Source organism: Hemicordylus capensis, chromosome 3 (genome assembly GCF_027244095.1).
Source record: "Hemicordylus capensis ecotype Gifberg chromosome 3, rHemCap1.1.pri, whole genome shotgun sequence".
NCBI lineage: Eukaryota > Metazoa > Chordata > Lepidosauria > Squamata > Cordylidae > Hemicordylus > Hemicordylus capensis.
Window position 1 is genome coordinate 97,677,515 of NC_069659.1, and position 12,434 is coordinate 97,689,948.

General features: G+C 38.2%; 1 protein-coding gene and 1 long non-coding RNA gene across 3 annotated transcripts in view; both read left to right on the forward strand.

Moving 5' to 3' along the window:
• DIPK2B (divergent protein kinase domain 2B) overlaps positions 1–12,434 on the forward strand; it is a 370,971-nt gene that overhangs the window by 31,919 nt on the left and 326,618 nt on the right. The window lies entirely within an intron of this gene.
• LOC128350745 (uncharacterized) overlaps positions 6,130–12,434 on the forward strand; it is a 94,546-nt gene continuing 88,241 nt past the window's right edge. The window contains exons 1-2 of the long non-coding RNA XR_008319434.1: positions 6,130–6,209; positions 8,761–8,928. This is a non-coding gene — a long non-coding RNA (uncharacterized LOC128350745). The remainder of the gene's footprint in view (positions 6,210–8,760; positions 8,929–12,434) is intronic.

Below are 12,434 nucleotides of genomic sequence, written 5' to 3' on the forward strand. Positions count from 1 at the left end.
TTGCATGTTCTGTAACTACTTGTTAGTAAAATCAAACATTACTGTGTACAAAATGTGAAGTATAATGTAAAATGGGGCAAAAGGTATATTTATTTGGGTCTTTATTCAAGTAGCCTGTTATTTTTAGTTATCAACAAAACCTTAAGCTAAGCAGCTTCTGCTGTAGTTACTATGGGTCTGTCCAAAGGATACATGTGCTTGTTGCAACTTCAGTACACCTTTATTAAGGGCCATTAGCAACATGTGCGGTTTTAAAGCACTTCCTGAGTATGATTTAATACTGTTCCAATCCCCACTCCCCTTTTAAAACTGGTTGAGAGAACAGGAAATTGATTGAAGAAGTCTGACAGTTTTTTTAAGCATTTGCCCCAATAAGTCTTTTGTGTTCCATTGTATTTCTAAAGCTTAGGGAAGATAACAACAGTTAGATATCTCATTCATTTTCAGAATATATAATTATCCTCTTTTTACAGATTAAGAAACTAAATTGAGAATTTTCTCAAGATCATCCAGTCAGTTTATGGCTAGGCTAGGGATGGGCTCTTAGCCTTCTGGATCCAGCATTTTGTCGATGTCAGACCAGTGTTCTCTCTCTAATTTTTCATTCTGTGTGCAGAATATGCTTTGTTCTGAGCGGCAGTATCAAGTCAGTGTGTGTGCATATATATTCAGAGTGGGACCTTCCAGATTCAGTCTGAGTGGGACCTAAAATTAACTGAGCAGACATCAAAAAACTTGTGTGTGCATGCACATGTACATGCCTTAGGGGGAACACTGTGCCAGACTACTTGCAAAGAAAATTAGTTCATTTAAGGGTTGAGAAAGGATACTTTATCATGTCTCATGAATATACATCATTTTACAAAATGCACAAAGTGTTGTGGAACCTTCATTCCTTATTTAAAGAGTCCCACCTTCAGATACTGTCTTGTGGCACCTTAAAGCCTAAAAAAAATATTTTAGCATATGCTTTTGTGGAAATGAAAAATAAATGTTTAAATGACATGTAAACAATGAGATTAAAGAGCTATGGAATGCTAGGGATATAGTTGGGGCCAATTTTTTTTGTTGCAAAGTCTAAATGTAAGGAGTAAGTACAGGGAAGATTCACAACTGTTGTAATAGTATAATTAGTTAAAGTGCCACAAGATTCTGAAGCTGATCTCATGCTCAGCCAAAACTGGGCTAAGGAAGCCAAGCCCTACCTTGGCTGCTTGTAAGAACTGCCAAGATTGCACCTGATCCCAGTGGTACCCCAGCAGCAAACCTACCAAAGAGGCCCACCTCCTAAATGAGGTTAAGGGAGCAAGTGCTCCCTCCGCCCTGTTTCCCTGCTCGTGTGCAGTGCCGTCTGCTTTTAGTCGGTGCTGTAACACTTAAGGATGCCTGCCTGTCGCAACGGGGAGCCCCACAGTACACTGCATATTTGCATAGTGCATTATGGGACTTCTGGGGATGGGATGACACGCCCCCAACCTCTGCACCTCTGCGCTGCTGAGCAAAACAGGAGACTAGCTGGGTGTACAGGATTGTGCTCCTTGACCCTCCTCGATCAGCAGCTGGGTCATCAGCAGGGAAGGCAAGCTTCTGCTGCCTGCTGCCCAGCCCTTCTCACTGATCATAAGAAAAGGCTCTCTGTAGTTCGTGCTGCAGCACACTGACATGGCTATCCCTTTGGAAGTTGTTAATCCAGAAACTGCTAGGCAGACTTTAGTAGAACTACATACAATCAAGTACTGAGCTTCAGAATTAGTATAGGGTATGTTGTATGTGTAATACAGACATAGACGATGCGATCATTAGACATACAAATCACATTCAAATAATTTATTTCTGACTATTTTGTGGTAGCACGCTTAAACATCAGGCTGCTTCCCACAGTATCACAATAGAAAGAAGTTCCCTCTTGGTCAACCTCATATTTTCATTGTGAGCATTATAATGTGTGCAGAAGAGGCTTGTGCCTCAAAAATATGGTATGTCAGTTACAGCTCCTGGTTGCATGTTTTAAGATCTGTCTCTTGTGAACACTGCAGACATATACAGTGGACTGATCAAGTGAGGCAAATCTACTTGCTTTGTTTTGTGTTCATGAGTATTTTTTAAAAGCCCCACATTTTAGACATATATTCACGTTGTTTCCCAGTTCTGAGGCCACTTTCAGTGCCACTTTCCTCTCTTGTCTTTGCTGTGCTCAGCATTGTTTGCCCACACTGCTGTTTAATCTGATTGACTGTGGCAACCCACATGATTTTGCCAAGGACATCGTAATGTTATATCTGATATGATTACATTATGGATGCCCAAAGACAAAATCATGTGGCTCTGTGATGACTGTATTGATTATATAACCCTAGTTTACCCTGTCCCATTAATTTCCACTGTCTAACATCCCGATGGGAGAAGCACCAGTGCTTCTGAGAAGTTCAGCTAACGCGACTCCGCTGCTCAGTGGTGGGGTCAAATGTTGACAACTTCCCCTCCTTTGGAAGTGCTCTGTGCCACCCAAAAATAAGTCCCTGAAGGTGACACAGAGGGCTTCTGAGGGAAGAGAAGTTGTTGAAATTCCATCCCCCACCAAACACACACACACTACCACCAGTGCCGCGTTTAGTCTGGAATTATTTAGAAGCACTGGTGCTACACTGGTTCTTCTCCCATTATATTGCTGCTTCATTAGTTAGGATGTCAACCACTATCAACAATTACCTGTTCTCTTAAAATTACCTGTTTTCCCCTTTCCCTTACATCCTATGTAGCTTGGTTTTGCTCTAGGCATGAGAGAGACAATAAAACAGGAGAAAAGTATAATTAAGAATTATTTAAAAGACTATATCTTAATCATATAATAAAATAGTTACTTAATGCAGGAAGATAAATTAAAATTGGTTTGGTTTAGGTCTAGCTAATAAATACAGTAATGAAGGGAGGTTGGAATAACTTAGTTAGTCACTTCCCTACTTAATATCAACAACCAACTCCTTCTCCTCTAATTAGCACTCCCAACACTTAAGTATATCTTGACACCAAATCTTCTTCTTTGAAAGGACATCACTGCTGATGGGTGCAAGAGGCAACTCTGCTTCTTTAAAACACTGCTTCTTCTTTATTCCAAACTCTCTAAATTTCCAGCTTACTGTGGTAATCAAGGCTTAATGCTTTATCTAAACACTGTTTCCAGAAGACCTGCCCTTCCCACATCTTCCACTTCTTCCTTCAGGACTTCAGCCTTTCAGCCTTCCTTCTCTCAGGTCCTGGAGAAATGTATATGAAAGGGTCTCTCAGATTCTCTGCCTGCTTTTCTCACTTTTTCTTCCAAGCTTTATATACCCTCTGGCTGAATTCTTCAGCCATTCATAACTTGACCTAAATATTGGCATATTATTAAGGACCAATGTAGGGGATGGAATGGCTGATCCCAGACTTTTGTTGATCTTTTTGTCTCCTTTTGGATGTCTGTCCCATATAAACACAGAGAATTACTTAAGTCTCAAATGATTATTATATAGCCCTCCTAAAACGCCAGCCACTTCCTTGGCTGCAGTAATACTGTGTTGCCCATGGCAGTCTGCCAGCATAGGGCCATGGCTTTACATGTAACTTTCAGACCTTTGCTGAAGGCCAAATACCAGCATTTACCCAAAGAACCCAACACTCTCTATCCCTTACCATTGTTCCTCATAGATAATAATAATAAACTTGATTTGTTAGCTGCCCCATAACAAATTATTCTCTGGGTGGCTTACAGCACAACATTAAAACATGAGATAAAAACACACAACACATTGAATCCTAACAGACCAAAAAGGGGGAGAAAGAAAATATAAAATATAGCACAAAACAATTTAAAATACATTTTAAAAAATCATTTAAAATCAGATTTGTGAAGATAACTAGCACCAGCTTCCTCTTGCAGTGGTGGTATTAAAGCAGTGTCAGTAGAGTTGTTAAAGCTGTAAAAAAAAATTAAGATGGGAGGTTAAGGCATAGGATAGCTCCATGCTATCATTTCCTTCATGATCATTAGCCAGCATCTACATTCTTCATTTTTCTCATCTACAAATAATACACTTTGCTATCAGGGTTATGGCATAAAATATATCTGGTAGTGGTAGATCATTTTATAGATTAGCCTAATTAGAATATGTTTGTATTTTTTGAAAAGCATTGGCATTTCAGATATTTTCTGTTTCAGAAACAAAATTTTACTGGCCATTATTTCTCCATTTGGACCCTCTCCTATGGCAATCATGGTCAACATCTCTTCCCCCTCTAACTTCTGGTTCTTACAATATTACTCCAAGAATTTGGCATCATAGAAATTGACTAATCCAAAATGTGATCCTGCTGTAACCAGTCTGTATGACTTCAGAGTAATATTTATTTATTTTTTAAATGAGCAGTAAGGGATCAATGTTATCTATTCAAATTAATGCTGGCCTACCCCTTAATTTATTTATTGTTCTCTGGCTTGCTTTTGTTACAATGGTGATATTGAAAATAAAGAGCCACTGCTATGGTGGTGGCCCAAATGAGTAGCTAAATTGCTGTAGTGGGGTTAATATGCTTCAGAAAACTTGTTTGTCTTTGTAGTCCTAAAGCATTCGTACCTTTTAAAGTAGCTAAGTTGTGTATATTTAAAGTCTCAAACTCAGCACTCTTTATTTTCATATCTCTCTTACATATCTTTTAAAAAATAGAAAGTATACAGTTTGCAGTGAAACCGTATCTTTCGTAAGCATGCAGAAATAAAAGTACCTTTGTGATTTGTAATAACAGGTTTTCATGCTTAAAGCCTGCTCTTTCTTAGAAAGAAATTTCAGTGCAAAGGGTTGAGGTGTTTTCCCCTCCTCTCATTTCTTTTTAAAAGTCAGTGACACTAGCAAGGTCCCTATGCAGACTGCTGATTCCGGGTCTGACTACATGTGAAGTCCTCCTGTAAATGGGCAACAGCATATGCTTAGTTTTCTCTCTGAAGAGCATGATTTTGAAAGTGGCATTTGATTTCCTCCTAAACTGCTATGTGCAATGCTAAATCGCCTTCAGGCAACAGATAAGGGAACTGGAGGGGAGGGGGCAAAGCAATGAGCAGAGGGATGAACGATTAGATCATTTGGATTAGGAATGCTGCTTTAAAAAAAATGCAGAAGTTTCTCATCTGATCAGTTTCTGCATACAGAATCCAGAGAGAAGCAGCCAAAGAAGTCCTAGAAAACCTTGATGTTTTTAAATGCAGATTTTTTTTAAAAAAGTGTTGATTAGCAAGAAACAAGGCAATGAAGAGGATTGAAATTATATGTGGTTTAGGAGAATCCGAACCATGTAGCATTACTTCCACTTTTGTTTTCTGGATTTCTCTTTCCTAAGAACAAATCATCAGGGAGATAGAAGTTCTGATTTAGATAATGTCCTGCAGTCTTTGGAACAATACATTCTGCTTTAAGTGAGGGGGGAGGTGTTACTTCCAGAACATGCAATCTGAATAGAGAGGCAGAGACTTCTCAACATTAAACAGACACATTTACAGCTCTAGCTGTAGACTCTAGTTGTCTCCTGTTTCTGATGAATTCCTTTTTCCTAAACAGGCAAATGTGGATAAAATAATAAGGGCAGATAGGAGTGCTCTCCCTGCCTCCCCACCCCTCATAGTTTAGCTCAGACCACTCTCTGAGCGCCTGGTAGTGGTACAAAGTGTGTGTGGTCTTTCAGCTCTGACTAATGCATTTTGTACTGTGTGACTGAAAATGCCTCATAGCTTGCCAGGGCTGACTGAGAGTTGTGGAATGTGGTGCCTTTTCTCTGATTTCGTGGGGTGGGGTGTGGTGGTGGGGGGAGAATGTTGAGAAACCTGAAGATGCAGGGGGAAGTGCTAATATGTTGTGGAATTTGGGTTCTCATGGGAGACCCCAGCCATACAGGCAGCGGACGGATAAAAAGTTAAAGAATTGATAAAGGAAAGGAGGTGGGGGTGGGGTATGAGAAAGGGAGAGGAAGAAGGAAGGGGGTGGGAACAGAGGGGCCCATTTCCCTTTTTTTTTCCCCTGAAGCAATGACAGCTGGTTCTGTCCTGACTCACATGACAAAGTACTATGGAGTATTTAAGCTTTGGACAGCTTGAAAAGATGGTCAGCTGACTTCTCTCCCTCAAACTTTAGTCAGGTGATCTGCTGATATCATTCAGCTCATAAGAAAAATACTTCAGACCACAGGTAAGAGTGACATTATCTTCCTTTACTATACTTTCTATGAAAGATTGACATCAGTGGATTTTTTTTTAAATTCTTTGCTGCTGTTGCCATGTGACAGCTGTGGAAAGCATCCACTTCAAAGACTATGGCTTGTTAACATGTATCTTGTTTAGAAAAAAATGGAAGCAATCTTGGATGCTTTAAAGTTGTTCTTTTTGCAAAGTATTTATTAAAATAAAAATATTTGCCCTGGTTCTAGACATGATGTGAGGTCATGTTGCATGTTTGTTTGATTTGTCATAAAGTAATTTGTCATGTTGCAAATATGTCAAAAACTCATGTTTTGAGGGGAATTCCCAGCAATTGAAGTATGAGTCAAAGAATCAGGATGCCATACTTAGGAAAAAATGTTTAAATTCCAAGTCAAAGCTTTGATAGATTTTAGCAAGATGCTTTAATCTCTCTTGATTGCTTGGGTTGTGGCTGAAAAAACCCAACCTGAAAGCTGTTAAAATGGTATTTGTTCCTTTCCAATTCTCCACCTCCCCCCCACCCCACTTTTTAAAAAATGTCATGAACTAAGGAGATAGAAACACAGGTTACCCATATCAGTGACTACATTGTTTTACATTTGAGAAAAAATCACTTATGGGATTGCACCTGGTGTATGTTTTCTCTCACCAAGTGTGAAGAAAACACACAAACAAAATGAGACTTTCTCCCTGTATTAAAGTGTTGCAGATTCTTTGGGGACTGCTTGCACACTCCCTGTTTTACTCTCTCAACTCTTCCTTACCTGTTGTTCCCAACCCCGCTGCAACCCCACTGTATGTGAGATACAGCTTGGGCAGTCAGTACACTGTAAAAAATTTTTAAGCCTTATAAGGCTATTCTTCAGATAAAATGGAAAAATAAGGTGTCCCCCCCAGCAATTTAAGGCAACTTCTGGATACAATGCAAATATTTCACTTGCTTCTTGCCAGAGTAATGAGCCCTCAGCATAATTGCTCACAGTAGCTTGGCCAAAATGTTTCTCTTGCACACACAAGCTGAAATAATTTTACTCTCTATTGGGGGCTGCAGTTATCATTAGCATCATGAGGTGGGCACACGTAGCTTAACAGAGTAACAACAAAAGCTTGCAATCTAAAATTTGACATGGGGAGGCAGTAGAGGGAGTGGAGAATAAATGAGAAGAATATTAGTTTAGATTGAGTTACGTGCATAAGCCTTTCAGTAGAGGATGAGTACTAAGAGGTTGTATTAAAAGGTTTCACAGAAAATCTTGAGTTTTGAGGAGTGTTTTGAAGGGAGAGAGATAAGCAAAGTGTGTCAGGAATGAACATAGATGTTCCATGTTTTCTTAATAACAGTAACCCTATTCAGACATTATGATCAAGTATACAGGTGTCTGTGCACTCATATATGTTTTTGTATGAATGACTGTACCTACATTCATTTTAACATGGGTACAAATGTATGGTACAGATACAAAGTGTTGACCTGTGATCAGCATAATATGTGAATAACTGTACCTTTTGTGCACTGTAAACTCATGCGAGTGTTGCACATAACATGTGAATAGGGACTTGTATTGGTCTACTATTTAAGTATGTTTTTAAAGATGTTACATGGTTTCCTTCTTAAGAGAGAGATCAAAACCCAGAGTTTTCTGAGAACCTAAGCAGCTGATTTAATCTGTAATGGAGATTACAGTTCCTATGCTGTTGTACCAGCGGTTATGATGTGAGTGAATTTGGTAAAGTCGTCTGTATACACACTGTGGTTCCAAAATCCCACAATACCAAAATACAAAATCATGCCATTTTGAAGAGTTCATTGTGGTAGAGAGGTGACTGTAGATCTTGTTCCTGCTGTCCTCCCAAGGATTTGCCCTGTACAGTGGCTAAGCAGTTGTGATAGCTGAAAGGAGGGGACTACTTGAAGGAGAAAGTGAGAGAAAGCTGCCTCTGTTGAAAATGAGCTGTAGCTGTCTAATAATGTGGCAGTGATTCCCAAATGGTGGGTCATCATCATGAGTCAACCACCAGACTTCCAGAAGGGGATATTGGGGATAAATAATACCACCTGAGTCAGAGGGTGGGACTGAGAGAAAGAAATGTTCTTCCACAAAGATATTCTTTGTGAGCTCCATAGTAAAAAGTGTGGCAGTCACTGTCGTGTAGTCTAGTGTAGCATAAGAAATGACCATAGTAGGCTTGTATTAGAAGTTGTCTCACAAGTTTGCCTGGGACCTGTTCTGTTATGAGGTATGTTTCCTAATTCATGCTCACTGTTCAAAGTGAGGTTTGATTGTAAAGTGCAGCTAGTCTCTCTTGAAAAGTAAATGTAAACTATAATTTAAGTAATTAGGATAATATCTATTGCTATACATTATATAATTTGTAAGTGGTTGCACAACTTAGAATAACAGTAGTGTCCTGTAAATTATCCATATGGTGGATCCATTGATTATGTTGCGTGGTGCTGTCTAAGCATAGCATAGCATAGCATAGCAGAAAAATAGAAACCTTTGGCTCCTGAGGTCAGGACTGCTTTTTTTCTATTTTAGCTCCATAGAAGAGAAGACAAATCAGGTTCTAGATGGGACATTTGGAGCTGGAAGGATGGCTACGTGCAATACAGAATACATGTTGCTACTTAAGAAAATTCCTAGGATGGGCTGGCTTTTAGCCCCAAACCTGCTGGTTATGAAGACAAAGAGCTGTTTTCCACAAAGGTGAACACTGGATTATAAAGTATAAATAAATATTTTAGACACAGCATACTCTTGCACACCTTCCACTCATTTCAGCTGAGATCTCATAGGAAAATTATTTCCTGGTGGATTGTGCCTTGTGTAATCGTCATTATCATCATTTATTAAAATATTTATATACTGCTTTTCAACCAAAAAAATAAGTTCATGAATGAGACAATGCTTCCCAGAGTCTAAAGGAAATGTGTAAGTAAATTTATATCCCTCTTGCATCCAAACTGTGAAGTGCTGTAGCTTCAGAGTGTTGATAAATCTCGTGAGGATTTGGAGTAAAATGTTATAAACTCGGGGTTGGAACATGATTGAGAGCATTTAAAGTTCAGATAGTCAGTTTTATATAAGGAAGCAAAACTGATCTTTTGTCAAGCAAGAGAAGTTTTTTTTATGCTCTTCTCTTTAGGGGAATTCCTGGCAGGTGGGCCTGTCCCTTGTATGTCTGCTGGATTCATTCAGTTAGAGCACAAGTATAAACTTGAGCTGTGCTTGTGTATCTTAGGTACTTGAGCTTTGCTTGTAATAGGAGGAGGGACAGAAATATGATGAAAATAGGGAACTCGAAAGCTTTTTGTACTTTGCTAACAAAGTCTTAATACACAATTTTAAGATCATCTTCTTAATTTTTGAAAAGTTTTGTGTGGTTATCTTCAAAACACATGTATACTTTAAAGCTCAGAAATTGTAGACATGTATGAATGATACAATACTATAGGATTTGGGAAGAGATCCTTTTTTAGATACAGTGACAACACATGAGATGGCTTATATATACTTTTCTATGTCACAGTTTTGAAAGTAATAATGTACTAATTAGCAATACAAAATACATTATTTTTAGGATAAAATCATTTGCCAATGCCTACAGCCTTCTGCTGAAGTGGGTACCCTTATTTCAGTCAGCATAGAGTGTCTCCCTTGGTGCTTCTTTTTAGATTGTGAACCCTCTGGGACAGAAAACCCATACCTCTCATATCTTTTGTTATATAAAGTTTGAGAACTATTTTGTTGAAAAGCAGTTTGTAAATATTGTTAACAGTAATATTAGTCTTAATGGATATTAATGGATATTAATATTTTTAACAATAATAATAAACAGATATCAACTTGTCAAAGCAGAGATGTATCTAATCTTCTGTATGAAAAATCTAGTCATACCCAAGAGGTTGAGTAAAGTTCTTTGAATTACTTGCATATTTGACATACATATATATTGGTCAGAATAATTCTAATCCTGTCATGATACTACACAGTGTTTTGTTTAAATATATCTTGTGACAACTGTTTTCTGCAAAGGAAAATAAATATATGCATTTAGAAGATAGGTGACTTGACTATGTTATATGGAGTGCCATCTAGTGGAGTGCTTGGAGTACTGCAAGGTTGTGGCATTAAAAACAAAATAAATGTTGTTTGGGCTTGCCATTTTGTTGTTAGTACAAGATACATTTCCAGCACTGAAAATTTTGCTCAACCTGAAGAATGGTACATAATATAGTGTGTACATGTTAATTTAATGGAAGTATTTGTTTCCAAAGCACCAGCAGTGTGCTTGATGCTGTAAACACACAATTTTAAAACATGTATTTAAAACAGCTTGGAAGAGACTAACCATTTCAGTTAAATAACAGATTTGGGAAATAGCAGACAAAGGAAAAAAACTCAGGGAGGAATGAAGTGAGGTTAACATACATTGTATATTCCAGTAGTATTAATGCAGGCTAGATAATCTTTTCAGGGAAAGAGTGTTGAAAAGCTAAACAAAAAATATCAAAAGGCTATTAAAACAGAAATGGATCAACTTTGTTGTAAACTGTCCAGAGACGCAAGTTTTGGGCAGTATAAAAATATGTTAAATAAATGCTTTATTCATTCACTGGAGAACTGCATGGATATCTGCATGAAAGACATTGTTTAAATGAAGTTGTTCAGGATTCTTGCCACTTTATTTTTAGGAGATATGAGTGTACACACTCATCTCCTAAGCTGCAGGTGTTTTAAGTGTAACACTCCCATAATGTGCTATCATTGTGCATAGGATTAAATACAGTAGTAGAGAATGTTATATGTGGCTTTGCAGATTGGTACATCTTCTCTCTAACACAGATACACTTTAAGATGTGTGTGTGTGTGCTCCTCTGCATTCTGGAGGTAGTATGGGAAGTACTCACTCTGTGATAGCACAGTGTTACACGTGAGTTAGTAAACAACTGATGGATGTTCCGTCTTGTTGATGCTGGAAACCTGTTTCTTTTGTTCATAAGCATTCAAAGAATGTACAGCAACTGCACATGTGTAGTACCCTAAAACCTTCTTTAGACTGAACAGCTGCATGTTCATGTTTAATACCAGTTAATAATTCCAGGCCTCATTTCATGTTAGTTTTTTAGCATTTACTGAAAGGAAACATGTTTACCTAAGATTCAAAATTTGTTGTCATTAGCAGCAAAACACCTGTCTGCCTTAATTTATATTGTACACAGACAAGCTTCTGAACTAGTGATGTTCTCTTGCATTAAATCATTGCCTATGACAAACAAGTATTCAGAAATTCAAGTCTGGTTCCTGCCACAGCAGGTATTGTATGGCAGTACATTGTCTGCTCATCAGTTACATAACCTAGATATATATTTGAGGGAAAGAAGAGAAAGAAGCACCTCATTGACTGTTCCTCCTTTTGATTGTTACTTCTGGAACATGAACATTTTTTATATGCTGCCCTTCGTTTTCAACAACTAATATATGCCTATCAAAGACTTAGTGTTGCATAGAAATAAATGAGAGTATTTAGAATAAAAGGGAGAGTAATAATTCCCACAAACCAGAGTTTTTAATATTAGTTGAATTATAAGAACAGAGGTCTGGTCTACCAAGGCAAAAGAATGTGGTGGTAAAATCCTGAATTAATAGAGTTGACTGTACCACTGCAGACTTTAGCAGGGGCGGCAATTCCTTTTAAAAAAATAGTATTAATGGAGAAAAATGCTTGACGAAAACAAAATACTCTAGTTCATCAGAGAGTGCAATTTTTGCCCACGCTTCCCCCTTCTGCTCTAGTTTTCACACACACATTGCTAAGTTTGAATATGTCATGGTATACTAGAAATCCAGAGTAGTCCTCTCAAGCGCTGAACAAGATTGTTCACTCTCATGACAATGTAGCGAGTCAAGGCATTATGTGCTTAACGCCATTTAGCAAGTCTGTAGCTGAGCTGGGATTTGAACCCAACTCCAGCATTTTGTCCTCTGAAAGTCTATTATGGTTCATTCTAGCCTCATCTCTACATGTAGCAGAATGAGGTGGTAGAGTCCTGAAGTACAGAATAGACTGTACTATGTTCAGATCACAGGTATGGGGGGGGGGTGTTGATCACCTCTCTGAATGTTCCCCTAAATTTAAAAACCTCCCTGTAGATAGAAAACACACACACACAAAAGCAGTGTAGCACATCTTTAAAAAATGTATCATGGAT